Source organism: Tamandua tetradactyla, chromosome 1, assembly GCF_023851605.1.
Source record: "Tamandua tetradactyla isolate mTamTet1 chromosome 1, mTamTet1.pri, whole genome shotgun sequence".
NCBI lineage: Eukaryota > Metazoa > Chordata > Mammalia > Pilosa > Myrmecophagidae > Tamandua > Tamandua tetradactyla.
In genome coordinates, this window is record NC_135327.1 from 82181773 (window position 1) to 82199606 (window position 17834).

General features: G+C 37.6%; 1 pseudogene; it reads right to left on the bottom strand.

Annotated features, from left to right (window-relative positions):
- Positions 1–5788: 5788 nt before the first annotated feature.
- Positions 5789–6183, bottom strand: LOC143649409 (eukaryotic translation initiation factor 1 pseudogene; annotated as a pseudogene).
- Positions 6184–17834: the final 11651 nt, after the last annotated feature.

Consider the following 17834-nt stretch of genomic DNA (forward strand, 5'->3'; position numbering starts at 1 on the left):
AACCATATTTTCCAAATGACAATACACGATGTTACAAAACCTGAGTGAAAGATTCAAAGGGCAAGACGGACTGATGAGTTTAATGTAACAAATTCATTAATATTTCAGATTCCACTTTGCAAATAACCTTTAAGAAACTACCATGGATTTTTGGTGTAGTATCAAAGGATAACCCACAATTATTTGGAAAGGTTATTAAAATACTCACCTCTTTTCCAATTTCTTCATTTACATCTGCCAAAAACATATTGCAACAAATTGCATAAAAAGGCAGATATAAAAATCCAGTTTCTCTAAATTTTTTTGTTTTTTAAATATAGTTGCTTTTCATTAAAAATGTTATTTATGTTAATTGGCTTATTTTAAGTGAATAAAGATTTTTAAATTTTCTCAATTTTTATTTCTAGCATCATAAATAGCATTAAGTATAACTCATATAAATAAAAGCTCTTTGTACTCCTCACTAATTTTTAAGAGTATAAAGGGATCTTGATACCAAAACGTTTAAGCACTGCTACATTAAATCATAAAAATTCCAATTCTGCCCTTCATGCTTCTAAAGGTACAGTTTACAATGGTAAAAGCCAATAGGTAATAACACTGTCATTCCAGACTCTTTCTTATAACTAGAAACTTCTGCAGTATCTGTTGACATTGTTCCTCCCTCAGTGAGGTTGTTTGACTTACAATTTGTTTCTTTCCAGTAGTGCAAAAATTCAAACTCCCTTTATTTCAGTCCATACTTCTCCATCACATGAAAGAATATCAAGCATATTATTGATGGTTCAATAAGGTTAAAAGTTACCCACTTATAGAACAGGAGTGGTGGAGTAAACTGCTAAGTGACCTTCTTAACATCAATTTCCCAACCCATCCCAGGAACAGAACCCTGATTTCATCGGGGTTATAAATGTGCCGAGTTTAAAACTACATCTCCCAGCATCCCTTAATGATGAGGGAATTTGACCCTATTATGCAGTTCTGGCCAATGAAATGTAACTGGAGGTTGTTGGATAAGGCTTCTGGGAAAACTCCTTAAAATGGAAGACTGATTTCTCTGGCCTGTACCTTTTGCCCTCATACTTACTTTTCTTTATATCTGGAGCTCAGATGCAGTGTTGGAGTTTGAGCACCATTTTGTGACTACAAGGGACAAGCACATACTAATAGATGGGTAAAGAGATGATAGAAGGGTCTGAATCCCTGAGGACCTTGTGCATTTGGCAAACTAAGCCTGGACTTAAAAAGAAACATAAAACTGCTAGTTTGTTTAAATCACTGCTTTTTCTAATTCTATTGCAACCAACTTAAATTTCTAAAAAATACAAAGTGATACATACCCCCATCCCATTTCTGTGGCAGATATCATTGATTAATCACAGCACTACTTCCTACTCATCCTAAATATAGCCTCAGAAGCCATCTCAATACAATGCTACATTCATCCATTACCAAAGGATTGGGGATCCAGCATTGAAATTATTTTTTATGCTGTTTGGAAGGTTTTTTTTTGGGGGGGGGGGAGAAATTGCTTGGTCCAAAAACATAAGAAGCATGACTTGGCTAAAAATTATTTACATTATAGTTATGTTGTACTAATTATGCCTTTGTTATAGAGAATGAATACTTTGAATAATATCAGAATTTAAAGGGGAGATATTTTATTTGAATTAACATATACTTGATTAATCTTTAATTTTACAACAACAATGTATATACTTTTAGGGGATATATTTTCAAGAATATTTGGAAATTCAACCACAGCACAAGAATACTTTATTTACTGTCAATTAACAGATTTAATAGAGAAAGCATATAAAACATGAATGGTTCATCTGTTTTGTTAAAGTTTTTCATAAGTAAATTCTTGATATTCTCACAAACGGTGCGGACAATCAAAGCTATAGGCTGAGCCCCCAATCTTGGGGTTTGTTCATATGAAACTTAACCCCACAAAGGATAGGTCAAGCCTACTTAAAATTAGGCCTAAGAGTCACCCCCCAAATAACCTCTTTTGTTGTTCAGATGTAGCCTCTCTCTCCAGCCAACACAACAAGCAAACTCACCACCCTCCCCCTGTCTACATGGGACATGACTCCCAGGGGTGTGGACCTTCCTGGCAACATGGGACAGAAATCCTGGAATGAGCTGAAACTCAGCATCAAGGGATTGAGAAAACCTTCTAGACCAAAAGGGGAAGAGTGAAATGAGACAAAGTGTCAATGGCTGAGAGATTCCAAGCAGAGTCAGAGGTTATCCTGGAGGTTATTCTTACACATTAAATAGATATCACCTCGTTAGTCAAGATGTAGCGGAGAGGCTGGAGGGAACTGTCTGAAAATGTGGACTTGTGTTCCAGTAGCCATGTTTCTTGAAGATGATTGTATAATGATATAGTTTTCACAATGTGACTGTGTGATTGTGAAAACTTTGTGTCTGATGTTCCTTTTATCTATCTTATCAACAGATGAGTAAAACATATGGAACAAAGATGAATAATAGGGGGATGTTCTAGTTTGCTAGCTGCCTGAATGCAACACACCAGAGATGGATTGGCTTTTAATAAAAGGGGATTTATTTTGTTAGTTCTTCAGAGGAAAGGCAGCTAACTTTCATCTGAGGTTTCTTACATGGGAAGGCTCAGGGCAATCTCTGCTGGCCTTCTCTCCAGACCTCTGGTTTCCAACAACTTTTCCAGGGCTGATTTCTTTCTGCATCTCCAAAGGCCTGGGCTGAGCTGCTTGTGCTGAGATGAGGTATGCTGAGCTGCTTGGGCTGTGCTATGTTATGCTCTTGCATTTAAGCACCAGCCAATTAAGTCAAAGGTCATTCATTGCAGCAGGCATACCTCCTCCTAGTGGTCTGCAGACATAATCAGCAACAGATGAGGCTTGCATACTATTGGCTCATGTCCATGGCAACAAAACTAGGTATCTTCACCTGGCCAAGTTGACAACTGAATCTAACTACCACAGGGGAACAAATGTTAAAATAAATTTAGAGTGAAATGCTGGTGATCGGTAAGGGGGAGGGGTGGGGAGTTATGGTATCTATGGATTTTTTTCTGTTTTCTTTTTATTTCTTTTTCTGAATAGATGCAAATGTTCCAAGAAATGATCATGATGATGAATATGCAACTATGTGATGATATTGTGAATTACTGATTACATATGTAGAATGGAATAATCAAAAGTTAAAAAAAAGGGGGGGATACCAATCTAGTGATTTATCTATAAGCTATACTGTCACTAACAAAATCATCTCTAACAACCACAAAACAAATGCTAAAATAATAATGACCAAAAGGGCAATGATTATCATTTGCCTACATTCACTGTAAAATCAGAAAAGAGAACAGTAAAATTTTAAAATTCCAATAAATGTATATCATTATTTCCCCAAATTCTCCCTGTGATATCTGCCCTCAAAAAGTTATAGTTACTAAGGGCTCTGAATAGCTGAGTTGTTAAACTCAACTGTTTTTCACAGTCAGTTATAAGGCAAAGGAGCGCAATTACCCACTTTCATTTTACATCGAGTCTCACAGTTTCATAGTGCCAACTTACGATTTGAACAATTGTTGACATACTGTCCTATAGCCAGTGGATTATGAATTTCTGATGTTAACCATGTAATATCACTCATTTTTAAAGGGCCAAGTTGATCTCTCCCATTGCAAGATCTGAAACAGTTTTGTGAAAGCATTAGCTAAGGAACTGTTCTTTTGTATCTTAAAACAGAATTCAAACATACAAAATTAATGTTAAAACCACATATGCTGGTTTGAATCTATTGTATACCCCAGAAAAGTCAAGTTCTTTAATCCTCATTCAATATTGCTGGGTGGAAGCTTCTTGATTGCTTCCATGGAGACAGGACCCACCCAACTGTGTGTAGGAACTTTTGATTAGATGGTTTCCAAGGAGATGTGTCTCCACCCACTCAAGGTGGTTGTTTACTGGAGCCCTTTAAGAGGGAACCATTTTGGAAAAAGCTCTAGAGCTACCAGAGCCACCAGAACTGATGGAGCCAACAGAACGGACAGTGCCTCAAGAAGCCGTTGAAGAGAAAGCTAGCAGATCTTGCCATGTGCCCTTCCAGCTGAGAGAAAAACCCTGAACGTATTGGCCTTCTTGACCCAAGGTATCTTTTCCTGGATGCCTTAGATTGGACATTTCTATAGCCTTGCTTTAAGTTGGACATGTTCATGGTCTTGAAACTGTAAATATACAACTTAATCAATCCCTTTTAAAAACCCATTCCGTTCCTGATATATCGCATTCTGGCAGTTTACAGACTAAAACACCATATAAGTGTAACTTCTCTTAAATTTTTTTTTGTTTGTTTAGTTAATAGGGCAACTGAGTTGCTACACAGCAGCTTCCTTAATACATTTTTATTAAAAGTACAAAGGTATTATTCATCACAAAAAAATAATGTTTTTCATAAGTAGGGTCAATGATATCTTAAATGCACTATTGGTGATATAAGGCAAGGGAAACAATTTCTATCAGAACTTTTCATTGGTGATGTAAATCTTATTTTGCTTATGGAATATACAATGAAAATATGTCAGTATTTAAAAATTGACCACCCTTATATTTATAGTCACTTGGCTTTTGTTTTTGTTTTCTCTTTTTCAGTTTATGGTATAAACAAGTTACACCAATCCAAGTTAAAAGCGGATCCCACAAACATTAGAGACTCCCAAGGCAACAGGCCAAGACCTCGATCCTGAGGCTTGCCTCCACGAAGCCTACCTATGTACTGGAGAAACCAAGCCCACCCACAGCCACACCCAAGAGTCATTTCCAGAGGACCCGTCCTGTGGCTCAGATGTGGCCTCTCCGTCTCCAAGCCCAACTCCTCAAGTAAAATCGTCACCCTCTGCACCCCAGGTGGGGCACGACATCCAGAGGTGAAAGTTGCTCCAGCAACGTGGAACACGACCCCTAGGAATAAGCCCAGCCCAGCCTCATGGGATAACAACGCCCTTCTCCCTCCCTGCCCCCAACATCCCCACCCCCTCACATCCCCGTCCCTGACCAAAAGAGGGGGAAGTACTGCAACAAAACAAGGCATCGGTGGCTAATAGAGCCCAAACTCTGTTGTGGCTATTTGGTTGAGAGGCCACTCTGGGGGCCACCTGCATGCAAGCATTAGCCTGACACTGCTACCTACCATGGTTTGCCAAACCCCAACCAAAACCACTCCCGCCAACCCCAAGGAATACCCAGGGATGCATCCAAGATTCCACAAAACTTCCACCATGATCACTCTCCAGAAACCCACAACCTCCAGATAGGTTCCTAGGTCAGACAAGTCCCAAAACCCAGAGGGACCAGCCTCCCCAGAACATCAACCAGTTCCATCCACCCATCCCATATCATCAAAAGCCCTTTCCAACTTGAAAAAGTTTAGAATGGACATAGTCCAAACACTCCCAAAGATTGGGAGAAGGAACAAAGGAGAAAGAAGAGCCACAACAGAGATGATAGGATTCAGCAAATGAGGACAACGGCTGAATCATTACACTGATACCTTTTCCAGTCTGTGTGTCCTGGAGAAGCCTGAAGGAAAAACCCAAAATTGTGGAACTGCAACCCACGCCAAACTCCGAAACCTGCTCGGCAACTGCTTGTTACAGTATACTCCGAAATCCACTGCTCCCCTACAGACGTTATATTTCACAACAACCACAAACATGCTTTTTAAAAAGCAGACTCCAAATAGTTACATTATATAAGCTGTGAGGTTTTTAAATTATAACAAGAGACAGGAGGGAAATTTTCTACTCAGTGCAAGGAAATCCTCGCTTAAGCTTCAATGAGCCACAAATGCTTAAAACCCGTGAACCTTCAGCTGGTTGTCCTTAGCCGGTCCAATCTTTAAAAGGAACTGGCGTATGTTCTTCCGCTGGTCACCCTGTAGCTGAATCACTTCTCCGTACTCTGGATGATCAATTACAGTACCATTACAGGCAAATTTATTCTTACATGCCTTCACTAGTTTCTATTTATCGTAATCATCTGCAATCCCCTGGACAGTGGTAAGGGTCTTCTTGCCGTTTCTCTGGTGAATTCTTATGTGAATATAATCCTCAATCCCAGCAGGAAACAGGTCATCTCTCTTACTTGCATCTGCACAGGGGTGGAAAGAGAGGAGGTTCTGGATAGTGGACATGCTATGATTCCTCCTAGTGGAAACGGCCTGAGGAAGGGGCGGAGGGAGAAAGCGGCTAGGGGGTGCTGAGAGTCGGGAATCGAGAGGTCTCCCAGGGGAAGCTGCTGAGTCGTAGCAGCGACTCAGAGACAGGGGCCTCAATGGTCTCAGGGGTCCAGTAATCAAAAAGTAGCATGTTGTTTAGACATTGGACCCCATATTGGGTACCAAATTGAAGGTGAAGTTGCCCCGCCCTCCTCCAAATCTGGGTTCATGCCTCCATGCAGCTTAATGCATAGACCCACCAAACTGGCAGAAGGGCAGGGAACACTCCCCCAAATCTGCCTTCTGGTCATCTGGTTTTTGAAAAGGGTGTTTTGGCATAATGCCTTTGTTACATTCAGTGGAAGCATGTTACAGTGTTACTTTGACTATAGACCCTAGGTTGCATTAATTTTATGTCTTCCTGTATACCATCCATTTTCAACACCTTGCAATGTTGACATGCATTTGTACTGCCTCATGCAAAAACGTTTTAGTATTTGTACATTTAATCAACAACATTGTCCACTCTAGGCATTCCTAAGTTACACTGTCTCAGTCTTTATCCTGTATTTTTTCTTTGGTTTCATACTGCCTCCAGCCCTTCTACCTTAATCATACTCACATTCAGCTTCATTCAGTGTGCTTACATTATTGTGTTAAAATCAGGTAGTATTGTGCTACCTGTTTTTGAATTTTTACAATCAGTCTTATGGCATAATCTGTATTCTTTCAGCGCCAAATGCCCAAACTCTACCCTATTTCTATTTCCTGATGTTCAGTCATTAATGTTAGTGAATATTAGTGAAACCAAACAGTAGTTGTCCTTTTGTTTCTGGCTAATTTCACTCAGCATAATGTCCTCAAGTTTCATCCATGTTGTTACATGTTCATGACTTTCTTCTGTCTTACAGCTGTGTAATATTCCATCATATATATATACCACAGCTTGTTTAACCACTCATCTGTTGATGGACATTTGGGCTGTCCATCAACAATCCTAAATAATGCAATCTCAAATAATGCTGCTATAAACATTGGTGTGCAAATATCCATTTGTGTCCTTGCCTTTAGTTCCTCTGGATATACACCTAGTAATAGGATTGCCGGATCATATGGTAATTCTATACTTAGAATCCTGAGGAACCACCAAACTGCCTTCTGAGTGGTTGTACCATTTCACATTCCCACCAACAGTGGATAAGTATGCCTTTTAATCCACATCCTCTCTAGCACTTACTTTATAGTCTTAACTCTAATGTTTAGGTCCATTTTTAGTCAAATTTTGAGGAAGATGTGAGATATGGATCCTCTTTCATTCTTTTGCATATAGATACCCAGTTTTCCAAACACCATTTATTGAAGAGGCTGCTCTGTCCAAGTGGGATGGCTTGACTGCCTTATCAAAGATCAGTTGTCCATAGATAAGAGGGTTTATTTCTGAACACTCGATTTGATTCCATTGGTTAGAATATCTATCTTTGTGACAGTACTATGCTGTTTTGACCAGGTAGTATGAGACCTCCCACATAATTTTTCTTTCTCAAGATGTTTTTAGTTATTTGGGGCCTTCCAAATAAGTTTGGTTATCGGTTTTTCTACTTCTGCAAGGTAAGTTGTTGGGATTTTAATTGCTATGGCATTGAATCTATATATTGATTTGGGTAGAACTGACATCTTAACCATATTTAATCTTCCAATCCATGAGCATGGTATGCCCTTCCATTTATTTAGGTCTTCCATGATTTCTTTTAACAATTTCTTGTAGTTTTCTATGTTTATGTCTTTTGTATGTTAGGTAAATTTATTCCTAAATATTTGATCCTTTTGGTTGCTATTGTAAATGGAATTTTTTCTTGATTTCTTCTTCAGATTGCTCATCACTAGTGTATAGAAACATTACTAATTGGGGGCATAGATCTTGTACTCTGCCACTTTGCTGCCCTCATTTATTAGCTCTAGTAGCTTTGCTGTAGATTTTTTGGAATTTTCATCATATAGTTTCATGTCATCTGCAAACAGTGAGAACTTTACTTCCTCCTTTCCCATTGGGATTCCTTTTATTTCTTTTTCTTGTCTGATTGCTCTGGCTGTAACTTCAAGCACAATGTTGAATAACAATGGTGACAGTGGGCCTCCTTCTCTTGTTCCTAATCTTAGAAGGAAAGCTTTCAATCTTTCTCCATTGAGGATGGTGTTAGCTGTGGGTTTTTCATATATTCCCTTTATCATGTTGAGGAAGTTTCCTTCTGTTCCTATCCTTTGAAGTGTTTTCACCAAGAAAGGATGTTGAATTTTGTCAAATGCCTTTTCTCGATCAATTGAGATGATCATGTGGTTTTTTTGCTTTGATTTGCTGATATGGTACATTATATTAATTGATTTTCTTATGCTGAATCATCCTTGCATAAATAAATCCCTCTTGGTCATGGTGTTATAAGTCTTTTAATGTGCTAGGGACTCAATTTGCAAGTATTTTGTTGAGGATTTTTGCATCTATATTCATGAAAGAGATTGGTCTGTAATTTTCTTTTCTTGTGGTATCTCTATCTAGCTTTGGTATTAGGATGATGTTCTACCCTTCATAGAATGAGTTAGGTAACCTCCCCTCCTTTTAAATTTTTTTGAAGAGTTTGAGCAGTATTGGTACTAATTCTTTCTTGAATGTTTAGCAGAATTCACATGTGAAGACATCAGGTCCTGGATTTTTCTTTTTGGGGTGCTTCTTGATGACAGATTCAATCTCTTCACTTGTGATTTGTTTGTTGAGATAATCTATTTCTTCTCGAGTCAATGTTGGTTAGTCATGCCTTTCTAGGCAGTTGTCCATTTCATCTTCTTTGTCTAGTTCATTAACATAGAGTTGCTCATATTATTCTGTCTTACCTCCTTTATTCCTGTGGGGTCAGTGGTTATGCCTCCTCTTCTATTTCTGATTTTATTTGCTCTCTCTCGCTCTCTCTCTGGAATGTGTTATACCAGAACTGGAATGGCTGTTAAAAAGGGATTTTTTTTTGCATCTGAAAAACAACATATATACAAAAAAGCAATAAATTTCAAAGCATACCACAATTACTTATAAAACATATTTCAGGGTTTGGTATGGGTCACAGTTCAATAATTTGAGGTTTTTCCTTCTGGCTGCTCCAAGACACTGGAGACTAAAAGAAATATCAATATGATGATTCAGGAGTCATATTCATTTGTTAAATCCTATCTTCTCTTTTATAACTCCACCTTCTCCTTTGATCTTTTTAAAAATTATTTATTTCTATTAATATATATTCACATAACATGTAGTCATCCAAAGTGTACAACGGTTCACAATATTATCATATAACTGTGCATTTATCATCACAATCACCTTTTACATTTTTTTGTGAAAATAACATATATACAAAAAATCAATAAGTTTCAAAGAACATCACAACAATTAATTGTAGAACAGGTTTCAGAGTTTGGTATGAGTTACAATTCCACAATTTTAGGTTTTAATTTTAAAAGGGGAATTTAATAAGTTACAAGTTTACAGTTCTAAGCCTCTGAAAATGTCCAAACCAAGGCATCCAGGGAAAGATACCTTAATTCAAGGAAGGCTGATGGGTCAGGAACACCTCTGTCAGCTGGGTAGTCACATGGCTAGCATCTACTGGTTCCTTGCTCCTGGGTTCCATTGCTTTCAGCCTCTGTTCCTGTGGGATTTCCTCATTTTGCTTCTCCAGGGATGGCCTTCATCTTTTGGCTTCCCTTGGCTCTCTCCAGGGTCTGGCTTGCTTAACAGCTCATGGTGATGTCTGCTGGGCTCTGAGCATCTGCAGACATCCATGTCTCTCTTCTCTGCCTGTCAGCTCTTCTCTGAAGTTTCTCTCAGCTCTGTCATTTGTGTTATTTCTGGCTCTTTCCAAAATGTCTCCTCTTTTAAAGGATTCCAGTAAACTAATCAAGACACACCTGAAATGGGTGGAGTTGCATCTCCACCTAATCAAAGATCACACCTGCAGTTGGGTGAGTCACATCTCTATGGAGATAATCTAATCAAAAATTTCTGCCCTACAGTATTGAATTAGCATTAAAAGAAACAGCTGCCTCCAAAAGATTGACTCAGGATTAAAGTATGGCTTTTTTAGGGTGCATAATGTTCTCAAACCAGCATAGTTGATTTTCTCAATTGTTTTCATATTCTATATCTCATTTATTTCTTGCTCTAATCTTATTTCTCTCCTTTTGTTTGCTTTGGGATTTGTTTGTTGTTCTTTCTCTAGTTCTTCCAAGGGAACAGTTAATTCCTTGATTTTTGCTCTTTCTTCTTTTTTAATATAGGCATTTAAGGCAATAAATTTCCCTTTCAGCACTATCTTTGCTTGTCCCATAAGTTTTAATATGTTGTGCTTTCATTTTCATTTGCCTCAAGATATTTTCTGATTTATCTTGTAATTTCTTCCTTGAGCCAATGGTTGTTTAAGAGTGTGTTGTTTAGCCTCCATATATTTGTGAATTTTCTGGCCCTTTACTTGTTATTGATTTCCAATTTCATTCCAAAAAGTGTTTTGTCTAATTTCAGTCTGTTAAAATTTATTGAGACTTGCTTTTGTGACCCAGCATATGGTCTATCCTTGAGAATATTCCATGAGCACATACAAAAAATGTCTATCCTGCTGTTGTGGGGTTTGATGTTCACTGGTCAAGGGGCTGCACAGATGTGGGTAGTGCACTCAAGGAACATGGCCTGGCTTGCTTCCTAATCCCTGGCTCCTGTCTATGCACTCCTGCAGGCTCCGTGCCTCCACACCAGGCTCCAGCTTTCTGTCTCCTTGGCTTCTGCAACCAGGGCTGCCCTAGGTGGTGAAGAAGGCTCTCCTAGGAGAGATCACTACCTGAATCACCCTCCTGTCCCTTCTCTAACTTTTCCATGGAACAGGGCTAATCTTGAGCTATTCTGTGTGGCCATCTTCCCAGAAGCCTGTTTGGTCCATTTTGAGTTAAGTTTTTGTATAGGGTGTAAGGTAGGGGTCCTCTTTCATTCTTTTGGCTACTGATATCCAGTTCTCCCATGCCCATTTATTGAAAAGACTGTTTTCTCCAGTTCAGAGAATTTGGGGGTCTTGTCAAAAATCAGTTGACCATAGATTTGGTGGTCTATTTCTGCACTCTTGATCAGACTCCATTGGTCAATATTTCTATCTTTGTGCCGTATCATGCTGTTTTGACTACTGTGGCATTGTAATAGTTTTAAAATCAGGAAGTGTTAACCCTCCCACTTCATTCTTTTTTAGGATACTTTTAGCTTTTCAGGGTCTCTTTCCCTTCCAGATGAATTTGGTAAATAACTTTGCCAAGTCTTCAAAGTAGGTTATTGGAATTTTGATTGGTACTGTGTTGATTCTGTAGATCAATTTGGGTAGTATTGACATCTTAACTATATTTAACCTTCCTATCCATGAGTAGGGAATGCCTTTCCATCTAGTTAGATCTTCTTTGATTTCTTTTAGCAATGCTATGTAGTTTTCTGTGTAACAGTCTTTTATGTCCCTATTAAGTTCATTCTTAGATACTTAATTCTTTTATTTACTATTTTGAATGGAATGTTTTCCTTAACTAACTCCTCAGTTAGGTCATTGCTTGTGTATAGAAACATTACTGATTTTTGCATATTAATTTTATATCCTGCCACCTTGCTGAATTTGTTTGTAAGTTCAAGTAAATTTGTTGAAGATTTCTCAGGATTTTTCAAGTATAGTATCATGTCATCTGCAAATAACAAAAATTTTACTTCTTCCTTTTCAATTTGGATGCTTTTATTTCTTTGTCCTGACTGATTGCTCTAGCTTGAACTTCTAGTAAATGTTGAATAATAGTGGTGACAAAGGGCATCCTTGTCTCATTCCCAATCTTAGGGGGAAAGCTTTCAGTTTCTCTCCATTGAGTATGATGCTGGTTGTTGGTTTTTCATATATGCCCTTTATCATATTGGGAAGGTACCTTTGATTCTTATCTTTTGAAGTGTTTTTATCAGAAAACGACGACAAATTTTGTTGAATGCTTTTTCAGCATCAATCAAGATGATCATGTAATTTTCCTGCTTGATTTGTTAATGTGCTGTATTACATTAATTGATTCTCTTCTGTTGAACCATCCTTGCAGTCCTGGTATAAACCCCACTTGGTCGTGTTGTATAATTCTCTTAATGCATTGTTGGATTTTATTTGCTAGTATTTTGCTGAGAATTTTTGCATATATATTCATTAGGGAGATTGGCCTGTTGTTTTCCTTTCTTATAGCATCTTTACCAGGTTTTGGTATTAAAGTGATGTTAGCTGCATAAAATGAGTTAGGTAGTGTCTCTTTTTCCTCATTTTTTTAGAGCAGTTTGAGCAGGATTGATGTTAGTTCTTTTTGGAATGCTTGATAAAATTTCCCCGTGAAGTCATCTGACCCTGGGCTTTTCTTTGTAGGAAGATTTTTGATGAATGATTGAATTCTCTTTACTTGTGATTGCTTTGTTGAGATCTATTTCTTCCTGAGTCAGTGTAGCTTGTTTGTATGTTTCAGGAATTTTCTATTTCATGTAAATTGTCTAGTTTGTTGGCATATCAGTGTTCATAGTATCCTCTTATGATTTCTTTCATTTCTTCAGGGTCTGTGGTAACAACCTCCTCCCCCACTCATTTCTGATTTTTTTTTTTTTTTTGCATCCTCTCTCTTTTTTTCCTTGTCAGCCTTGCTAGTGGCCCATTGATTTTATTGATTTTCTCAAAGAACCAACTTTTGGTTTTATTTGTTCTTTCTATTGTTCTTTTGTTCTCCCATTCATTTAACTCTGCTTTAATCTTTTTTTTTCTTTCCTTCTATTTGCCTTGGGGTTAGTTTGCTGTTCTTTCTCAAGTTCCTCCAGGTGAGCAGTTAAGTCTTCAATTTTTGCTCTTTCCTGTTCTGTAATATAGGCATTTAGGGCAATAAATTTCCCTCTCAGCACAACCTTTGCTGCATCCCATATGTTGTGATATGTTGTATTCTCATTTTCATTTGTCTCAGATAGTTACTCTTTTCTTTAGCAATTTCTTCTTTGAGCCACCAGTTGTTTAAGAGTGTATTATTTAATCTCCATATATTTGTGAAAGTTCTCATTCTTTGTTGGTTATTGGTATCCAGCTTCATTCTGTTGTGATCAGAGAAGGTGCTTTGAATAATTTTGATGTTTTTTAAATTTATAAAAACTGTTTTGTGCCCCAGCATATGATTTATCCTGGAGAATGTTCCATGAGCACTGGAGAAGGATGTATATCCTGGTGTTTTGGGGTGTAATGACCTATGTATGTCTGTTAGGCCTAATTAATTTATGAAGTTGTTTAACAATTCTATTTTCTTGTTGATCCTCTACCTGGTTGCTATATCAATAGAGGAGAGTGGTGTATTGAAGTCTCCTACTATTATTATTGTTGAAACATCTATCTTTCCCTTTAGTTTTGTCAATGTCTGTCTCATGTACTTTGCAATTCCTTGATTGGGAGCATAAACATTTATGATGGTTATTTCTTCTTGGTTAACTGTCCCTTTTATTAATATATAGTGTCCTTTTTTGTCTCATGATGTCTTTAAATTTAAAATCTATTTCATCCAATATTAGTATAGCTAATCCTGCTTACTTTTGGTTACAACTTGCATGGAACGTCTTTTTCCATCCTTTCACTTTCAATCTATTTTTATTCTTGTGTCTAAGATGAGTTTCTTTTAAGTGGCATATATCTGGATTATATGTCTTAATCCATTCTGTCAATCAGTATCTTTTTTAAAAATTTCAGTCTGTATCTTTTAATTTGTAAGTTTGGTCCATTAACATTCAAAGTTATTACAGAGAAGGCATTTCTTGAATCCACCATCTTATTTTTTGGATTTTGTTTGTCAGATCTATATATTCTTTTGCCACTATCTCTTTTTATCCTTTAAGTTAACCTTATTGGTACTTATAAATTTTGTGCCCTCCTCCAGACCTGTCTCCTTTTTTTTTTTTTTAACTGGCATAACTCCCTTCAGTATTTCTTTTAGGGCCAGTCTCTTGTTGACAAGTTCTTTCAGAATTTGTCTGTGAAAATTTTAATTTCTCCCTCAGTTTTGAAGGACAGCTTGGTTGGGTATAAAATTCTTGGCTGAAAATCTTTCTCTTTCATGATCTTGAATTTATCATACCACTCCTTCTTGTGTCCACGGTACCCAGCTGGGAAGTCTGAACTCAGTCTTATGTGGTTTCCCTTGTATGTAGTAGATTGTTTTTCTCTTGCTGCTTTCAGTATTTTCTGCTTCTCTTCAACATTTGACAGTCTGATTAGTATATGAGTTTGGGAATGTCTATTTAGATTTATTCTATTTGGAGTTCATTGGGCTTCTTTGATTTGTGTATTCATTTCCTTATAAGTGTTGGGAAGATTTCACCCATTATATCCTCAACTAATCTTCCTAGCCCTTTACTCTTCTCTTCTCCTTCTGGGACACCACTGATTCTTATGTTTTTGCACTTTGTTTCATTCATCATTTCCCTGAGATCTAATTCAGATTTTTTCCATCTTTTTTTAAATTTTTTGCCATTTGCTGTTATGAGTGCCTTGAAATCAGTTGTTCTGTCCTCTGGTTCACTTATCCTTTCTTCTGCCTCTTCAAATCTGCTGTTGTGTGTCTCTAGTATATTTTTTATTTGGTCTACAGCATCTTTAATCTCTGTGATATCTGCTATTTTTCTAATTAATATTTCAAATTCCTCTCTTTGCTCTTCTAGTGTCTTATTGATCTCCTTTATGTCGTTAGCCATTCCATTTATTTTATTTAGTAGAGTTATATGAACATCTTTGATTTGTTGTTCCAAAGTCTGTGTCTCCCCCAGTGTTTTCGTGGTCATTAGGCTGGGCTCTATCTGTCTGCATTGTGATATGGTTTGTGATCTTCTGTTGTCTTCAAGGCATGTAAATATCTTGATTGGTCTACTTTGTAAGTTGATTTCCTTCAGTAGTCTAAAACTTTCTATTTGTGGGATGGATGTGGAGCAGGATGTGGCATGTGGGGCAGGGCACAGCAGTGTGATGATGCATTGCAGTGCAGGTATAGGCACAGGTTGGGGACACTATGCTGTGTGCCTGTGAGTATGAGGTGTGGGTCATGGGGTTGTAGGGGTGCAGTGTTGGGACTATGGGTATGGGGTGCAGCTCAGGCAGACCTTGGATTGCAGAAGCAAGATGTGGCATGGGGGACACAGAGGTAGAGCACTGTGGGAGGTGGATGATGAAGCTGTGTGGATATACAGGGGCTGGTGAGCAGGTAGGATACGGGTGGACACATGGAGCATGAAGGTCAAGTGTTCAGAAAATGAATAGATAGATTATAGATAGATAGATAGGGAAGAAGGAAAAGGGGGGAGAGAGAGAGAGAGAGAGAGAAGGAAACAGCAAATGTGGCACAATGGTAAAATAAGTGGATCTGGGTATCTGAATGGGGAGTAGGGCATGTTGGAGCTCTCTGGATGGAATTTGTATTACTTTTGTTGTAAATTTGAAAGTATTTCTAAATAAAAAGTTCTTTAAAAGGGGCTATAGATCCTTAAGTATACAATTGTTGATGACATATGACATAGCTAATGATTTCAAGTGGCAAAAGGAATTGAACCATAGAGATTGCACAAGGGGAGAATCATCTATTAGAACAATGCCTGGATTATCTTGAAATTCTTGTTTCTATAAAAAAACTGCCAAGACATTAGAAGAGCATATTTACATGAAGTTCATAAGCTGAATTTATGTATTTAGCCAATTGCTCAAGATCTCCAAGATAATTCTAAGAACAATATTAAGAAATCAAATTTGGGGCGGGCCATGGTGGCTCAGCAGGGAGAGTTCTCACCTGTCATGCTGGAGACCCAGGTTTGATTCCCAGTGCCTGCCCATGTAAAAAAGAAAGAAAGAAATTAAATTTGGATTAAACTTGAGAAACAGGTATATTATATGTCATTTTCTTCCTTCTAGGCTACTTAGGGAAATCTAGACCAATATCTAAACTGTCTTCCTCAATCTTCTCTCCACACTAAACTGGAGGGACCTTACTCAAGGGCAAATCTGCTTAAGTCCTTCCTCCAATCTAAATCCTTTAATGCAACTCCATTGCCATCAGGAAAGAGTTGAGATCTCATCTGATTTCTGCTCACCATTCTGACCATATCTTTTGGCTTTCTAATCAATCAAAACTCAGTACTTGCTGTTCCTTGGACCTGACCTCCTGGACATGGAGATCTTCCTTTCTTTTTCCCAATATTTTTTCCCATGGTAAACTCCTACTTATCTCCAAAAGCTCAGGTTATGTCTGCCCCTCATCCAGGGAGGGTTTTTCTTGATACCTGCAAGTATGGGTTGTATACCTGTTACTGGGTAACACATCATAGTTTGGCTTATTTACCCATTATCTTTTGACTCTAATCTCACTACTGGACTTGTAACTTTATACCTAAAAATTTGATCTTGCCGAGAAAGTTTCTTCTTTTATTTTTAAATGGTGCCTTTAGGTCTCCACTCATTTATAAAACAAACATATCCCAAACCTGATGAATTATCAAGCCCCTGCCTGCTCTGCCTAACCCACCGCTACATCCCTTTATAATTCAATTCTTCTCTCCCACCCAAGGAGTTTCCAGATTTAACAACAGAATTATACAAAATTTTAAAAAATAGACAAAATTCCCACCAAGGAAATTAGATTTGCTCATAGAATAATCCATTTGTATTATTCTAAAGTTAAGACTCTTAACTTTCCTTTTGAATGATTTGAATATAAGTTTCATGAAAACTTGAATAATATTCCCATTGCTGGCATACTACATAAAAAGGTATGCTTTCATTAAATATTTATTCATGATAATTTCTAAGAAGAGTTAATGCCCATTCATTCTAGACTAATCAGCAGAAACTTATTGTGTGTGGTTTTTTGTACAAAATATTAATTGAGAATGATAGAATTTATGAAACTTGAATAATTTTCCCCATTTTGCAAAACATTATAAAAGAGATGGTAAAGCTATATAAACTCAGATCCAGGTGAAGCCAGAACCACTGCAGGCATTTTTCCTGATCATTGTTTGAGTTTGCTCTAAAAAAATCTAGATTTATAAAAGCCTTTGATTAAAAAATATATTCTTTGGAAACAAAAAAAGAAAGCAGGGACTTGAGCATGTTCATAGCAGCATTATTCACAATAGCCAATAGGTGGAAGCAACTCAATTGTCCAGCAACTGATGAATGGATAAACAAAATGTTGTATATATACAATGGAATATTATTCAGCTGTACAAAGGAATGAAGTTCTGATACATGCAACAAACATGGATGAATCTTGAAGACATCATGTTGAGTGAAATAAGCCAGACATAAAAGGACAAATATTGTTATATTACCTCACTGATTTGAAATAATTAGAATAAGCAAATTCATAGAGACAGAAGCTAAAGGATACCAGGGGCCAGGATGGGGATAAGAAAAGGGGAGTTGCGGTTGTTCTGGCCGCTAGGCTAGCGGGGTACCTCTGCTCCTCAGCTTCTCATTACTCACTAGACGACAACTGCCACACGCAGAAAGGGGCTCAAGCTCGAGGGTTTGGGTCCA